At 44.9% G+C, this 16339-nt stretch overlaps 1 protein-coding gene across 3 annotated transcripts in view; it reads left to right on the forward strand.

Moving 5' to 3' along the window:
- Positions 1-16339, forward strand: part of Pip4k2a (phosphatidylinositol-5-phosphate 4-kinase type 2 alpha) — a 166813-nt gene that overhangs the window by 18098 nt on the left and 132376 nt on the right. The window contains exon 1 of one of the 3 annotated variants that reach the window (XM_027405315.1): positions 14405-14426. The exons of the other annotated variants lie outside the window; for them this stretch is intronic. The gene's annotated coding sequence lies outside the window, so the exon portion shown is untranslated. Of the gene's footprint in view, positions 1-14404; positions 14427-16339 lie in introns of those variants that run through there. 3 annotated transcript variants of the gene reach the window in all.

Below are 16339 nucleotides of genomic sequence, written 5' to 3' on the forward strand. Positions count from 1 at the left end.
GAGTATCACTTGTCATAAGCGTGCTTGAGGGTCCGTTGTTTTGAAGAAGTATTCAGTAGCAGTCAACCCTAGCGGGGAGTTCTCTAGGATGCCACATAAAGGCCCTGGCTGTTGGAATAGGTGGGAGCTGATTTGAGCATTGCCTCTTGCACAAGGTGTCAAGAGCTGCCTTAGCCAGACAGGCGCCCTCTCTAACTCAGCTGCTCACGGGGACCCGGCTGTCTTTCTGATGTGTTCAGAGGCGCCTGTCTGCTGCCAGTGCAGCTTCATCCTGCCTTTCTTGAGTCGTGTATCCAGCATTCCTCATTTCAGGTTCTCTGATGTAGTAATTTTTGTTATTCTGACCAAATATCCAACCAAAGCAACTGAAGGAAGGAGGGCTTTGCATTTGGCATAGTTTTGGGGTACTTTCCATCATGGCAGGGAAGCCGAAGTTGAGTAATGTGAGGCAGCTGGTTACATTGTATCTGCCCTAAGGAGGCAGAGTGAACTCTGGTGCTCCGCTCACTTTCTCCTTTATATGTAGTCCAGGACCCCAGCCCATGGACGGTACCGATGCACCAGGTACCCTGCCTGTCAATGGGGTCTGTCTTCCCACTTCACTTAACCCAGAGGCTTGTCTCTTTGGTGAGTCTAGATGTTGTTAAACCAACAATAACACACCAGTATCTGTATCATTGGGGAAGCTCTCAAGAGGTGCTTTGCTGGAAAGAAGGAAAAAGTAAGATGTACAGAGTTCTCTTGGCAGATTTGGTTCTGTTTTAGAAAATGCAGGGTTATGCCGTCTTCTCTGCCCCATGCTTGCTATAAGTTCAAATTCATGTATAGAGGATAGGGGGGCCAAGAATGGAGCCTGCGATGCAGGAATCTATCCTTTCACAGTTTCGCTTGGCTCCATCCCTGGTTGGTGCCTCCGAGTGATTGTACCTGGATGCAAAGTGTGGGGAACAGTGGGCAGGAGGGAGCTTGGCAGACCAGACTGTGAACCTTAATCAGTTGACCATGGCTTTCTCCCTGCGCAAATGCCGGCAACTCCATCTTGGAATATGTTTTTAAAGTTGGCTTTTTGTTTGTTTCATTCTGGTAACAGAGGTCTATAGATTTTAATAAAGGTCTCGTTAAATTTTTTTTTCTCTCTCTCTCTCTCTCTCTCTCTGTGTGTGTGTATAAAATTTAAAGCTTTTGGAGAATACACACATTATGTCACAGCAGAAGGATTTGCGTTTACAGGTTATTGTGATCAGCTGTGTGCCCAAGCATCCTTCCAAACACACAGTCACGGTTGGTTGGTTAGTTGATTGGTTCCATGGACTGGAGGCTAAATGATCCCTTGCCTAAAAAGCATGGAGACACACTCTAAACATGAATGGATAAGAAGTGTGGAGACACACTATAAACATAAATGGTTTTTTAAAGCTTTCCAGCCCTGAGGATGGGACTGCAGCCATGTGTATGCTAGACGTGTGCTCTACCACTAAGCTTCACCTCCATCCTGAAAACAGATTTTGTTATGGACCCCTCAAATTTCCCTAGGAATCTTCCTTTCTGCCCATTGTCCATTGTTGTTTCCCCAGCTAATGACATTCCCGAGTATATTCAGGCCTCTCATGGTGTACTCTGACCCTTACATTTCCTGCCTCCAAAATGACCCCCATGCTGGTAAGCCTTTGCCTTCTTCAAAATCCACCCTTGCAGCCAGCTCGCAAGTGTACATTTGGAACAGAACCCAGTTATAAATTAGGTCCTGCCTGCACTGAGGCAACAAGTCCCAGTGCTTTGGCATAGAAAAGTCTCTTCAGTAATGATTATGATAAACCAATGAGGCACTTTTACCCCCATATCAAGCCAAAGCAGGAAGAGAGCAATAAACTTAAGTGACCTTTTAGAAAGAAAAAATAGATTAGAGGAGCTAATGCATCCTTTTGTCTTGCTTTTCTTCTTTTGGCTTAAAAGACACTGGTGAATATTTGATCTAGTCTATAGCCCATGGGGAATATTTTTTAATGTATTATGGGAATATTATTTAGTGTTACACACATATTCTTTCTTTTAAAACAACCCTTTCCCATTCTACACACCAATCACAGTTCCCACCCCACCCCCACTAGCCTCACTCCCTCCACCTTTTCTCACCATACCCCTCATCTCTCCTCAGAGAGGGCAAGGCCTCTCATGGGGAGTCAACAAAGTCTGGCACATCACTCCAAGGCAGGACCAAAGCCCTCCATGTTATATCCAGGCCCATCAAGGTATCCCTCCAAAGAGAATGGTCTCCAAAAAGCTACTTCAAGCTCCAGGGATAAATCCTGGTGCCACTGCCAGAGGCCCCACAGAATGCCCAAGCCACACAAGTGTCACCTACATTCAGAGGTCCTAACTTGGTCCCATGCAGGTCCCCACCTCCTGCTGTCAATCCGAGTCAGTGAGCTCCCACTAGCTCAAGTCAGCTGTTTCTGTGGGCATCCCCAAAATGGTGTGGACCTCTTTGCTCCTCCCTCTCTTTGACCTGGACTGTGGGAGCCCAGCACAGTGCTTAGCTGTGGGTCTCTGCATCTGTGTCCCTCAGTTTCTGGATGTAGGTTCTATAATGATAATCAGGGTAGTCATCAATCTGATTACAGGGGAAGTCAATTCAGGCACTCTCCACCATTACCTAGGGTCTTAACTGGGGTCATCTTGGACTCCTGGGAATTTCCCTAGTGCCAGGTTTCTCTCCAACCCCACAATGGCTCCTTTAATTAAGACATCCCCTTCCCTGCTCTCCCTCTTTGCCCTTTCCCCATTTCGACCATCCTGTTCACTCATGTTCTCCTCCTCCTTCTCTTTCTCCCCTTTCCTTCCTCCTGTCCTATGCCCTCTACCCCCCATCCTCTCCAAGGCTCCCAACTTTCCCAGGAGATCTTGTCTATTTCCCCTTCCCAGGGAGATCTCCTAGGGTTCTCCCTGTTACCAAGCTTCTCTATGCCCATTAACGATATAGGCTGGTTATCCTTTGCTTTACCTCTGATATCCACTTCTAAGTTAGTACATACTGTGTTTGTCTTTCTGGGTCTGGGTTACCCCACTCAGGATGGTTTTTTTCTAGTTCCATCCATACAAACATATTCTTAGGTGTCTTTAAGTGGTGCATTCACATGGTTTCAGTAGAATCCGAGTTTTACTAAATACTGCTATATGGGATATTTTCTGAGAAACTTGAAATTTCGCCTAACTATAACTATACAGAACAATTACTGTAACTGTCCCACATGCAGCAACCAGTACTAATGTTTTGCTTTCTTCCCAGCATCTTTTTCTTTTAACCATTGAGACTGTGTTGTCTTTATTTCCCCATCCTCTTGTATATTTTTCACAATGAAATTTTAACTGTTTTTCTTTTTGAGACAGAATCTCACAATGTAGGTCTTGCTAGCCTAGAACTTGCTATGTAGATCAGGCTGGCTCACAGAAATTTGCCCACCTCTGTCCTCCAAGCTGTGTGCCACTAAATCCTGCAATTTTTAACTTTTAGTGTGTAGCTTTATGCTAAGGAAGTTTTCACATTCTGCCCATTGGTCCCAGTCTTTGCTGTTGCAAATCCTGCTGCTTTCTTCTCTGATTCCCCTAGAAAAGTCTCCTTCTAAGGGATTACTTGGTTGAAGTGTGAGAATATTACAGGGTCTTGACATGTGCTGCCAAATTCTAAAGAAGTTTTCTACAGTTTTAATGGGAGTAAAAGGGGGCTAACTTCTTCATCCTGTGTCTTGCTTGAGTATTTCAAGGTTGAACAGCAAGGCTTCCAGTAAAAAGATACCTTTTGTTTATATATAGCATATCTTTTGCCATGCTTTTTTAAAATTTTATTTTATTTTATTAGTTCAAATTAGGAACAAGCTTGCTTCACATGTCAATCCCTTCTCCTTCTCCCTCCCCTCCCCCCAACATCCCACCTGCCACTAGCCATCCCCCCTCCACTCCCCAGTCAGAGCAAGGCCCTCAAAAGGGGCTCCCCAAAGTCTACCACATCATCCTGGGCCAGGCCTAGGCCCTACCCCATGTGTCCAGGTCAAGAGAGCATCCCTTCACAAGGGATGGGCTCTCAAAATCCCTTCTTTTTTTTTTTTTAAGACCTTACATATTTAATACAGTTTTTGCCATGCTTTAAAAAAAATCTGTAATGACCTCTGAAGACCTCTGTGACAGTGTTACCAGCTGTTGCACTCTTTGGTGGTGCCTGATATAAGGAAATTTGGTTATGGAGAGATATGCCCTAGAAGGAGAATTTTTGGCCCTGAATCCTCCTCTCTTCATCTCTCCTCTTTAGTTCCCTGTGGAGGGAACAGGTCTTCTCTACCACATGCCATCATGATTGACTATGCTGCCATAGGCCCAGAGTAACAGGCCAAATAACCCTGAGCCATGTTGATTATTTCACATATTTTGTCATGGCACTGGAAGGCTGGTTTGTATACTCTGATATCTCTGTTTATAGGACTTTTCTCCATCTCAACAAAATTGGAGCCTGTGTGTGCTATGGGAGTGCCAGGGCTGGAGGTGTGAGCTCTACTTGCAGGAAAACCACCTGGCCTCGAAGCTGACTGTGAAGGAGGGTTGTATGTGAGTTCTTTCTGGGCTCTCCTGTAGACCCTCAAGTTCTTAGAAACAGAAAGCACTTTGTTGTTGTTGTTGGTGGTGGTGGTGGTTGTTTACACAAAAGCAACGTGACTAAACATAGGCTTTCCTAGAAGCCCAGAGTCTGGCAGTTGTTTGGAGGTGAAGCAGGTTGGTGGTGTTTGTGGTAGGAAAGCATCAGGTTGATGACTTACCAAGCAGATCTGGCCTGTGTACTCAGGCCAGATCATTCAGTGGCAGGAGTGTGTAGCTGGTCATCCAGCCTGACCACTCACCTTGACTAAACCTGACCTTTGGATGATTCAGATGTAACTGTTGAGAAAAATTAACTTGACATCCCTTTGGGTCCATAATTAGAGTGTACGTGTTTGCTTTCAGAGGTTGGATGCTGTTGCCTCTCTGTGGTCCTGTCAGCCTTGGCTGTTTTATTCAGTGTGTGCCTGCTGTCAAGGCTGTGTCATGTGTTAACACCCGGACACTTGGACACCACAGCCCCCCTGAAGCCTGAAGTAGCCAGCCAGAAGGGGAAGCTGTGAGAAAGGCATGCTTGCTCACCAAAGCTCCTCAGCCACTCAAGCCTCCACTGTGAGGGTGTCATGTTAACACCTGGTGACTGTCATTGTCACTTTTGGGAAGTGCATATAGGCTGGGAATATAGCCCTTGGAAAATAATTTCTTTAAATCTGAACTTTGATTTTTTTTAGTTTTTACTTAATTAGAATTTATTTTATTTTTTGTGTGTGATTTTTTTTTTGTCTGTGTATATTTCTGTGTTACCACTGTGTGCCTGGTGTCTGTGGACATCAGAATAGGACCTATGATCCTCTGGAACTGGAATTATAGATGGCTGTGAGCTGCCATGTGGGTTATAGCAATGAAACCTGGGTCCTCTGGAAGAACAGCCAGTTCTCTTAACTGCTGAGCCATCTCTTCAACCCCCTATTCTTATTTTTTAAAGTTTAAAATTAAATTAAAAGGCCTTTTGTAAAAGATGGTATGATTCTAATAAAAAATTACGCCTTATTCTATTATTACTTAAAAGTGTAAATGTTGGCACAAAATAGACCATCCTGAATGGGCTTCGGAAGCAGGGGGACTTTCCAGAGTGAGTGACTTAGGTACTTTTTCATTAATTTTGAAACAGAATCTTAAAACTTATGGGTATAAACCTCCTGTACTTTTTTTTTTTCCAAGACAGGGTTCCTCTGTGTAGCTTTGGAGCCTGTCCTGGCACTTACTCTGTAGACCAGGCTGGCCTTGAACTCAAGAGATCCACCTGCCTCTGCCTCTGCCTCCCAAGTGCTGGGATTAAAGGCTGCGCCACCACTGCCCTGGCCCTTTCAACTTTTAAGAAGTAAACAAGAGTGTACCTTGTTTCCTCCTGCAAGAGTTCCAAGGATTCTCACAATAGAGGAATGTTTTGAAAGGATTGTTTTCCCTTTAGCTGGAATGACCAAATCCTATATATTCCCAAATTTTGGATCTTCACAACAAGATACCATTGAAGAACACAATTGGCTGGGCTGTTTATATGAAGAAAAGACCACTGTGGTGGTGTTGAGTATATTAGAAAGCGTTCCTGGGAACTTTGATTGAGAAGAGGTATATATGAATGTGGGCTGCTGTGACCCTGCAAGGATGGCACCAGTAGAAGTGGGGAAGCTCAGGAGACCTCAGTCCTACACAGAGAACTACAGGCAACTAAGGAAAGCTGAGAGTGCGAGAAGTAGTCTTACCCAGGAGAAAGCACAGAAATTGGTTCTTTCACACCAAATGGTCAGCCCTGTGGGGAACGTTGTCCAGTCAGACTGTAGCAGATTCTTAACCAAAATGAGCCAAAGAGGTGGCAGAGGGGCCACTGATAGTGCCCAGTTCTGTGACACATAGCCTAAATGTGGGCTGTTGGTGCATTATAAACCCTGCATTTCTTGCCCCTTTTACAACATTTATTTATTATGTGCCTTCATTGCATCTAAGGGGGTCAGAGGATGACTTGCAGGAGTTGCCTTTTTCTACCATGTGGGACTTAGGAGATTGGACTCAGGTCATTGGGATTGATGGCTGCACCCTTGCCAACAAAGCTATTTCACGGACTTATTTCTTACCTTTTAAGGTAAAATCAGCTACAAGAAGGTGTTCTGAAAACCTTCTTCTCACGTTCTGCCATGTGGCATTACCTCTCTTCCATTGTGAATCTCCTGATTCCTCTCTCCATGTCTGGCTAATGACTACACCATTCTTCTTCCCAGAACTCTCTCTGTTCAGGAGTACTGCCTATACCTCCTGCTTATTGGCCATTTAGCTTTTTATTAAACCAATCACAGTGACAAATCTTTACACAGTGTAATCAAATATCTTGCAACATTCTCCCAGCTGATACATTGTTTTGCTTACTCCTCTCCCCAAAACTGTCTTGTTTACTCCTTTCCTAAAATACCCCCTCAGAACTTTTTACACTCAGTGTGTAAATGAAGGAGAAGTGACTCCATACTGTGTGTCTGTCACCGGGTTCTGGATTTGTTTCAAAAGTCTTAAAAGGTTAGAACAAGATGGTAGTTGTGGACTACTCTTCCCTATCCCTTTATTTTATACATGCAATGGACAGAAATCCGGGAACAGCACTCCACCATGGTCCACGCCCATGTGTGCACTGAGTTCATCTGTAGGTAGTGTGGCTGCCTGGTGGCTCTCCAGATGCTAACCAGTGGGGCTCTGGTAGAGTTGGACTTCTGACAACAAGTTTCCATCTCTCACAGTTTCTGGCTCAGTGTCTGCATCCAAACATAAGGTCTTGATATCGTTTACTTGGTTCTCTTTTTGCTTCCTTCTTGTCAGAGACATAATGCTTTAGGTAGCTAGGACTGGCATGTAAAGTGGTTCTCATAGATAAACCCTCATTTCCTGAGAAGTAGCCATCTAAGGGGTCAATATTCGCTTGTAGAATCCAGAATCAGCCCTAGAAAAAGGTGATGGCAAAAACCTTATGTGGCAATTCTCCAAAACCCTTTGCAACTTTTAACAATAAAATGTGTTTTTTTAAAAGGCAAGGGACATTCAGTAAAAATACCAAGGTAGAGAGGGAGGAGGAAACACTTTTCCTGTTACAGTAGCACAGCTCTTGACAGGGAGGCTGACCTTTGAATTGAAAACCTAGCACTCAGTTTCTCAGCTGGAAGACAGCTGTGGGCCAGATTTCTGTGGCTAACCAGGGGACTACCAGTTTAGTTTCATTCCTTGGTTTTGAGGGAAATTTGTTATGAGGAAATTAAGCAACAAAATTGATGGTGCCAGGAGATTAAAAGAGTCCTCAGCTGGGTGTTGGTTTTGCACGCCTTTAATCTCAGCACTATAGGAGGCAAAGGCAGGCAGATTTCTGTGAGTTCAAGGCCAACCTGGTCTACAGAGTGAGTTCCAGGACAGCTCCAAAACAATACAGAGAAACCCTGTCTCGAAGGAAAAAAAAAAAAAAAAAGGGTTAGTCCTCTTAAGTTATTGGGTTTGCATAACTGTTACTGAGTTCTGTGAAAGCAGAGGCACAATGTGGCTCTGGCTCTGGGTGTCATTGATAGAGCCAAGCTGTGTGGCCATTTGTTAGTATGGCTCTCTACTAGTGTGCTCTGTGCTAAGGTGGCTCTTTGTTACAGCGCTGCGCTAGAGTGCCTCTCCATTAGTGTGGATTTCTTCTAGTGTGGCTTTCTACCTAGATCAAGAATGAATAAATGATTCCTTCAAAAACCAGGCTTTCTGTTCTGACTTGGTAGCAAATTGGGATGATTATTAAGGACTTGAAGAAGGTGGCCTCTGATCCGCTGACTGGTAGAAGCCACCTGTGCTGTATAATGTTGGTAGGGGGTACTAAAGTCTTCCTGGTCTTTTCTTGGAGGTACAGCCTGGATTGTGGACAAGAGGGAGAGCCTGCCCTGTCTTTCTAGGGGACGATGCAGAGCATTTCTTCTTTTATATCAATTTATTATTTATTCCTTGACAGTTTTAAACATGTGTAATGCATTTGGTCATTTTTCACTTCCCATTGTTGGCATCTGCCTCCGCTGAACCCACTCTTCTTCATAAGCCCCTCTTCCTACTTTCTTGACATTGGTTTTTGTTTGTTGGTGTGTTTTTCTTTTCTTGTGACCCACTGAATTTAATTACAGTTGCTTGTATGAACATGGATGAGGGATTATTTTCTAGACCATGGACAGTTGAACACTGGCTACACCACTGAAGAAAATGACTTCCCTTCTCCCAGCAACCTTTAGCTAGCCCATCTTGGGTCCATCCCACAGCTGTTATGAGTTCATTGTGCAATGGCCGTGTCATGGAATCTGCATATTTCTCAGAAAGCACCCCACAAAACCTTCAGTGGGAGCCCCCAAATTCAAAGCTAAGTCAGAAAGGATACTATGGAGAGGGAGATCAAGTTCTCAGTGTTAGAAGACTCTTCATACAGCTTGCATAGTGTTTGTTAGAATATCCTATGCTGCTCTCATCTCAGATAGTCTGCTGTAGCTTTTAGACAACTTTCCATTGTCTGAGGCACTGACAGTTTGTGATGTGTGGGCAAGACTGCCAATTCCAAGGAAGAGAGAGTCTCAACTGTAGTTCAAAGAGCCTTTGAGTAGCCCTTTAGTCATTAGAAATACATTCTCCACAAGCCTTACTGTTGAGACTGTGCTTTGGGGGGGGGGGAGGATTTTGTTTGTTTGCTTGCTTGCTTTGAGATAGGGTCTCCCTATAGTCCGAGCAGACCTTGAATCTTCTTGGTGTTCTTGCCTCAACTTGCAGAAGAAGTTGAGGTGCCAGAGTTACCATAGGAGTTCTGAAGGGTGATCTTGAGGGCCATTAACTGAAGCCTTCCCAGGTCAGAGCTGTACTGAGAACAGGGCTACCCCCTTTATAGCTAACTTATAATTGGAACCACAAAATGATGGTAGTAATAGCAGCAGGCAGAAGCAATGGTGGAAGGGCCCCCAGGAAGGACATGCATGAAGAATGAAGGGCTGGGAGTTGGAACTGTTCCTGTTGTACAAAACAAAGAGCAAAAACATATATGGACTTTTTTTTAAAAAAAGTTGTGAATTTTTTTGGGGGGGGGTGGGAAAGAACCAGAAATGTTAACGAGAACTTCTGGAGGAAAATGAACTGTACTTTTATAAGATCCTAAGCTGAGTTTTAGGGCGAAAGCCTAGGCTTGGCCACTGCCTCTGTATAGAAAATAGAGCCATCAATGTGACCACACTGAAAGCACAGATAAAGGGGTCTGGCAGTCACAGTTCTGTCTTCAGGTTTAAATAAAGAATTGTGGCATGGGGCTAGTGGTATGCATGACTGTGCAGTTGTAGCCAAGGGATGGCCGGGCTGACCATTGTCTCAGCCCTGGTTCTTCGAGCTTTTCAGTGTCCCTGTCATCCTTAGGGGGACGGGTTGGATTCCTAGAAGATTAGTTCTATGGCAACACCTGTCTTCCTAACTGCCCTCTGTGACCTGTTCTAGGGGCATTGTTCATTCTGGATTCAAAGTGACTACAAACTCAGGATAGTGACTTATCTTTGTGCCTGTAGGACCAAGGGAACAATCAGTGCTTTTGAGCAAAAGTAGTTTTTAAGGACTGTTCTATGAAAAAATGAGAACAGGAGGAAGGAAGGAAGGAAGGAAGGAAGGAAGGTAGGTAGGTAGGTAGGTAGGAAGGAAGGAAGGAAGGAAGGAAGGGAGGAGGTTGAATTGGGGCTTCATCGTGTATGACAGGGAGAGAAAGCTATGGCCTGTGGATAAGAACCCTAGGTTTTTAAGCTTTAAGATTCTAAGAGCTCAGGAGGCAGGATGACCATGACCATGTCCAGCACAGCCGGCTTGTGCAGACCAAAAGAAAACAGCCCATCTGTACCCTGAACCATCTGGGCTCTAGTCAGAGCAAAGTGGAGAGTCGTGCCCATGCACACAATTGTGTAGAGAGATCTCACCACAAGCTAACCATCTTTGGGGTTTCTGTTTATAAAACAGGGATGCCATGCCTCTTCTGCCCTCTTCAGGGTACTCCATGGGGGACCCCAGAGAAACCAAGTGCTTCAATCCTTACTCCAGCCCTGAGCAAGTTGGGCAAGGGACATTCTTGCTCAGTGCCATACAACCTCTTCATAATACCTTGTTCTCTTGTTGCATTTGACCTCTTTGTTGTTTTTTCCTTATTTAGAGGGAATGCAAATTATTGATTTCAAAAATCAGAGTGGCAGCGCACCTAAAAGCAGTGACAAAGAGCTGGCTCTGGAGCCAGACTGTTAAAAAGTCTAGCCCTGCCATTTGCCCTGGACAAACTGCTAATTGCCAATCTTCCCAAACTCAGTTTTTCTCTCCTTGAAATGGGTGTTTTGTACTGTGTTGTCACAGCACAGAATGAGGCAAGGTTATGAAAGTGTAGGCAGTTAATGGTAGTGGCTCTTAGGTTTCTTCTTTTGTTATTTGCATCCTTTGTAGGGATATTGTCTTGGAAGGAGATCCTTCAGCTTTGAGAAAGAGGGAGCGAGAGGGGGTGGAGGAAGGAAAATCGTTCCCTTTGGGAATGACTGATGGAAAAAAGCCCAACAAAGTACTTTAGATTTAGGGACTGATGGACCCACCCAGATCCTGGCCCCAGCTCTTCCTGTGTGGACTTGGGCAAACTATCCATTTATCCTTTCTGTCTCACTTTTCTATTGTGAGAGTAGAATTAGCACATAACTCATTGGGTTGTTTTCCCCACTTCACCAAGATGAGTTTTGGCATGCCCCCACTCTCTGTTACTGTGCTTCTGCTGCTGTGATGCTAATAAGGGACAGATGGATGAAGGTTTAAAGTGAAAGACCCCCGAAGAGGTACTTTCGTAGAAGGAGACCCGCACCCAGGAATCAGCGAGACCACGAACTTGGATGCAAAACCGCAAGAGGCTTTATTGGAGATACGGGTACCCGGGAGACTTAGCTTCTGTGAGGCCAAGCGCGCCGAGCCAAGGGAAAGGGGTCCTTATATAGGGAAAAAGGCGCAAGCTAGAAGCAGGGATTCTATTGGATAATTCTAATGAGGCATTGTACAGAGCTATTCCCATTGGTCAATGTAAATGAGGCGCTACTCAGGGTTATTCAAATGAGGCGCAGTACAGAGTTATTCAAATGAGGTGAAATACAGAGTCTTTCAAATAAGGCGAAATACAGAATCATTTCTATTGGATGGTTCAATTGAGACACAGAGCCATTCCAGATCAGCATATTCTCAAGGTCTGGTGTCTGGTACAACAGACTCAATTCCCTCCGCGTCCGGATGGCTGACCTTGGGGGCGGAGACCTTGGGACAGGTGTTTCTCATCAGGTGGGGGTGTGGGGGCGGGGCCCCGGGCCGGCCTAACTGGTGCTCTCGCCCTCGGGCCGGCCCACCTGGTGCTCGTTGCTCGGCCCCAGCCCCGAGGCGCGGTGCCAGGCAGGGCGGGCAGGGGGCGCGAGCCCTGCTGGGGTGAAGGCTTGGGAGGCCCCTGCAGCTCCGCGGCCCCTGTGTCCTTGGCCTTGGAGGCGGCTCCCTGCTCGCAGCTCCTGGACAAGCAGCACCGCTGCTCTCCCAGCTCGAGTTCCCCTTCCAGGCGCCGCCCGCGTTGCATTCTCCAGCCCCTGGCCGAACCCTGGCCCTGCCCTGCTCGGTCCCCGCCTCGCTGCCCTCAGTCAACTGCTCCTCCCGCCTGCTCCAGAGAGAACACCCAGCACCGGCACAGGCGGGGAAGACAGAGGGGCAGGGGTCTTTCAAAAGAAATGCCTCCTTGGAGTAAAGTCTTCTGGGATAAGCAGTTGCAGGGCATCTTCTTTCAGGGGGACTCCAGCTTTGAAAACAGTGAGCACATTGTGACCTTACGTGGGGACATCCTGACGGTGGCTATGCTCTTACACACCCGTCTTCTCTGACACACTTCAGCAGCTGGGGAAGATGCTGTGGGGTGTTGCTGCACCTGTGGGCAGGCTGCAGTAGTCAAGCTGTTAGGTTCCCTCTCATGTATCTGATCTTCCAGGGTAATGTTTTTATGTGATGTTTACATTTCCAAGAGGAAACCACACATTCCTTGTCTGTCCTACACACCAAGATGCATGCACGATAACCACGTTGGGTGCTACAAAAGCATGGCAGAGCAATGTAGTTTTCTTAGAAAAAATACTTTTAGATATGAAGGGCCTCTTATCAGTTGGAGTAAACTCAGTACGTGTCAGAAGTGTGTACAAGGTGGTTTGCTATAGGACAAGGAAGGGGACTGGGTGGGGTATAGCCTGGAGAGTGGGGAGGTCCAGGACTAGCCTGGTCTCCCAGCCTCACAAAGCTTTCCCTCAGATGCAACCTCAAACCTCCCTAGGGAAAACAAAATGATAGGTCTGTGCTTTTGAACTTATAGACAAACTGGAACTGGAGAGGTGGCTCAGTAGTTACACACACTGGCTGCTCTTCCAGAGGACTTGAGTTTAATTCACAACCATCTGCAACTCCAGTTCCAGGGGATCCAGTTCCTTCTTTGGGACTCTGCAGAATACCAGGCACACATGTGGCACACAGACACACATGCAGGCACATAAAATAAGTAAGTACAATTAAAAAATAAAGTTATAGGCAGGCAAATGAGTCTGTGTGGTTCCTTTTGCAAATCGAAATTTGGTTTAGGTACTTGGTTATTTTGAGATGTGTGATAGATTGACAAGCCCAGATACTTTGCTTATGCTTCAGGGTGTGCATCCCTGTGAGGAGCTCCCTGAGGACAGGAACACCTTTTCATCTGCACTAGTGACTCTGTTACATTGATATACAGTGTCGGCCACCTGTTTAGGGTTAACTGAACCAGAGACATTGTTGCAGCTACATGTTATAACCACAGTGAGTACAGGGTTCTATGCACTGGGGACTAGTTCCCATCCCATAAACTGTCCTTACTACTGAGGCACAGATGAGAATCTTGCAGGGTTTCACCTTGTGCCTGAATGTATGTGTGTGTGTGTGTGTGTGTGTGTGTGTGTGTGTGTGTGTGTGTCGATGGACTGTCCTCCTGAGTGCCTAGAGCTCTGTCCTCCCTTGGCACTCCATGTCAACAGCTCAGTGTTCTGTCACCAAGTTCAAGTTTTCCTGTTTATTTGTTTTATTACTTCTATTAGAATATTTTTCTCTTTAAAGACTATTGTGAGTCATCTTCATGTTTGGGGGGGATTTATCGTTGCTAATGAAATGCTAACTGTCTACATGCTGAGATTTTTTTTAAGCTCATGCTGGGGGCGTCTCCTGTCTGTAAATTAACTGTAAATGGTTCCTCCTCCTTTTTTTCTGTCCTGATTTTCTTTTTCAAAACTTTAGTGATATATCTATCTATCTATCTATCTATATATATATATATATATCAAAACTTTAGTGATACATATATATATATATATATATATATATATATACATTGTAGTATTTTGGGATATGTATAGGTGATGAAGTGGTTATTATAGTAAAGCAAATTAGCATATATTTGCTTCCATAGTTATGTTTTGTGACAAGGCAGCAAAAATTTCTACTTAATTGATAAAAATATTAAATACCACATCAGCTCTGTAGACTTGTCCTGTGTACCTGCTGCTTTGTGTTCTTAGTCCTGTGTTAGTCCACATCTCCCCCATGTTGTCTTCTTTCCTATCCTCTCTTGGTCTTTTGTAGAATTCTACATATGAGTGAGATTTTGTAACCGTGTCTGCTTTATTTCACTTAGGAAAGTGTCCTCCAGGTTCCCTGTTGTGGCAAAGGTCAGGATCTCGGCACTAGTCTCTCTTCTGGCTGCATGAACTGTGAGTTGTTAGAGCCTGGGTTCAGTACCCAATTTAGCACGTCACACTGTGACAATTAGTTGGTGAGACCTTCATGTAATAGAACGAACACTCCACCTGAGCAAGTGTGGATGAGCTGGGTGACACACCTGCAGCTTGGGAGGCTGGCTGTGTGCCTGCCTTGGTTTCTGGAGAGCTTCACAGCCAAGGGCTTTAGTGTAGTTTGATGTTTCAAGATGTAGAATTCAGATGGGTTAACTTAACCATGTCGACATGTGAAACTTAAAATACTGAAATGTTGCTCACATATTTTGTTTCCATGCTCTGTTTTTTTTTTTAATTGGTTAAAGCAGAAAGTGCAATTACTGAATAGCAACCCAGCCTAGAACTGAAGGGAAGAAAACAGTCATTTTCATACATAATGACACCACTTTTCAGGACTCTGAAAGGAGTGTATAGATTTAAGTCTCCTCCCACAATTCTTTTGTGGCGGTTACTTAAGGTGCAATTGGTGGACACTCTTGAGAGTTGAGATTTCCTTCAACAAATAGGAACAACTTTCTCAGAATTTATGTTGTTCAAGGCTGTAGCCAGCTGCCTTTGGCAATAATGAGTTTTCTCCCGTTTCTGTAGTGATGCAAGCAGGTGCTGCTTCAACATATTTCCAAGTTGTTTTCCATAGTGTTAGGCAAGTTGGATAAATACCCCAGTGGGGCAGACTCACTGGGTGTGTTCCATGATGTCCCCTTAGGAATGAATACTGGAATTACAGAGTGAGGGATATGACCACAATGAATCTATGTAAGTTCATAGAGAGAGAGAAAGGGAGGGAGGGAGGGAAGGAAGGAGGGAGGGAGGGAGGGAGGGAGGGAGGGAGGGGTTAGAAAACTTCTGTTAGCAAGTGTGGTGGGGCACGCATTTAATCCCAGCCCTCAAGAGGCAGAGGCAGGTGGCTCTCTATGAATTACAAGCCAGTCTGGTCTTTATAGTGAGTTAGTTCCAGGCCATCCAGTGCTACCCAGCAAGTGTCAGACTGAAAGAGAAAGAAAAGAAAACTGATTTGTTTTTTAAATGAAGATCTAGGATGAGTATTAATTTTCCTCTATCTAAAAGGCTTGGGACCAGAAGTGTTCTGGAGTTTGGATTTATTTTCTTTTGGTTTTAGAATGCTTATTCATATACAGGGCATTGTGGTGCATGCCTTTAATCCCAGCACTCAGGAGGCAGAGGCAGGCGGATCTCTGTGAGTTTGACATCAAGAGCTAGTTCCAGGACAGCCTTCAAAAGCCACAGAGAAACCCTGTCTCGAAACTCACCCCCCTCCAAAAAAGAATGCTTATACATATATGAGAGGTCTTGGAGATTGTCCCCAGAATACACACATGTTCATCATACACACACAACCTGAAGGCCATTTTAGGCAGTCTTTAGTGTATCTGCCTTTTGACTGTGACCTGTCAGTCAGCATCAGATTTGGAACTTTCCGCTTTACCCTGGAAATTCAGACTTTGGAGTGTTTTGAATTTTGGATTTTCACATTAGAGGTACCCAACTTTGTAACAATGACACAATAGATAAACAACTGTTACACAGTAACCAGTATGTGCAAGTGGGTTTGACATTTTCTAACCTCTTTGAAGACTGCTGTTGCTGGGGCTGGAGAGATGGTTCAGAGGTTAAGAGCCTTGGCTGCTCTTCCAGAGGTCCAGGTCAATTCCCAGCACCTACATGGTGGCTCACAGCTGTAACTCCAGTTCCAGGGGATCTGACACCTTCACACAGACATAAATGCAGGTAAAATACCAATACAAATAAAATAAAAACAAATAACTTTTTTTTTAAAAAAAAAGACTGCTATTGTTGAAGTTCTCCACACTAGGTGGGTGACAAAATTAAATACTTTTATTCTTTTCAGACAGGGTCTTAGGTAGCCT

Source organism: Cricetulus griseus, chromosome 3, assembly GCF_003668045.3.
Source record: "Cricetulus griseus strain 17A/GY chromosome 3, alternate assembly CriGri-PICRH-1.0, whole genome shotgun sequence".
Taxonomy (NCBI): Eukaryota; Metazoa; Chordata; class Mammalia; order Rodentia; family Cricetidae; genus Cricetulus; species Cricetulus griseus.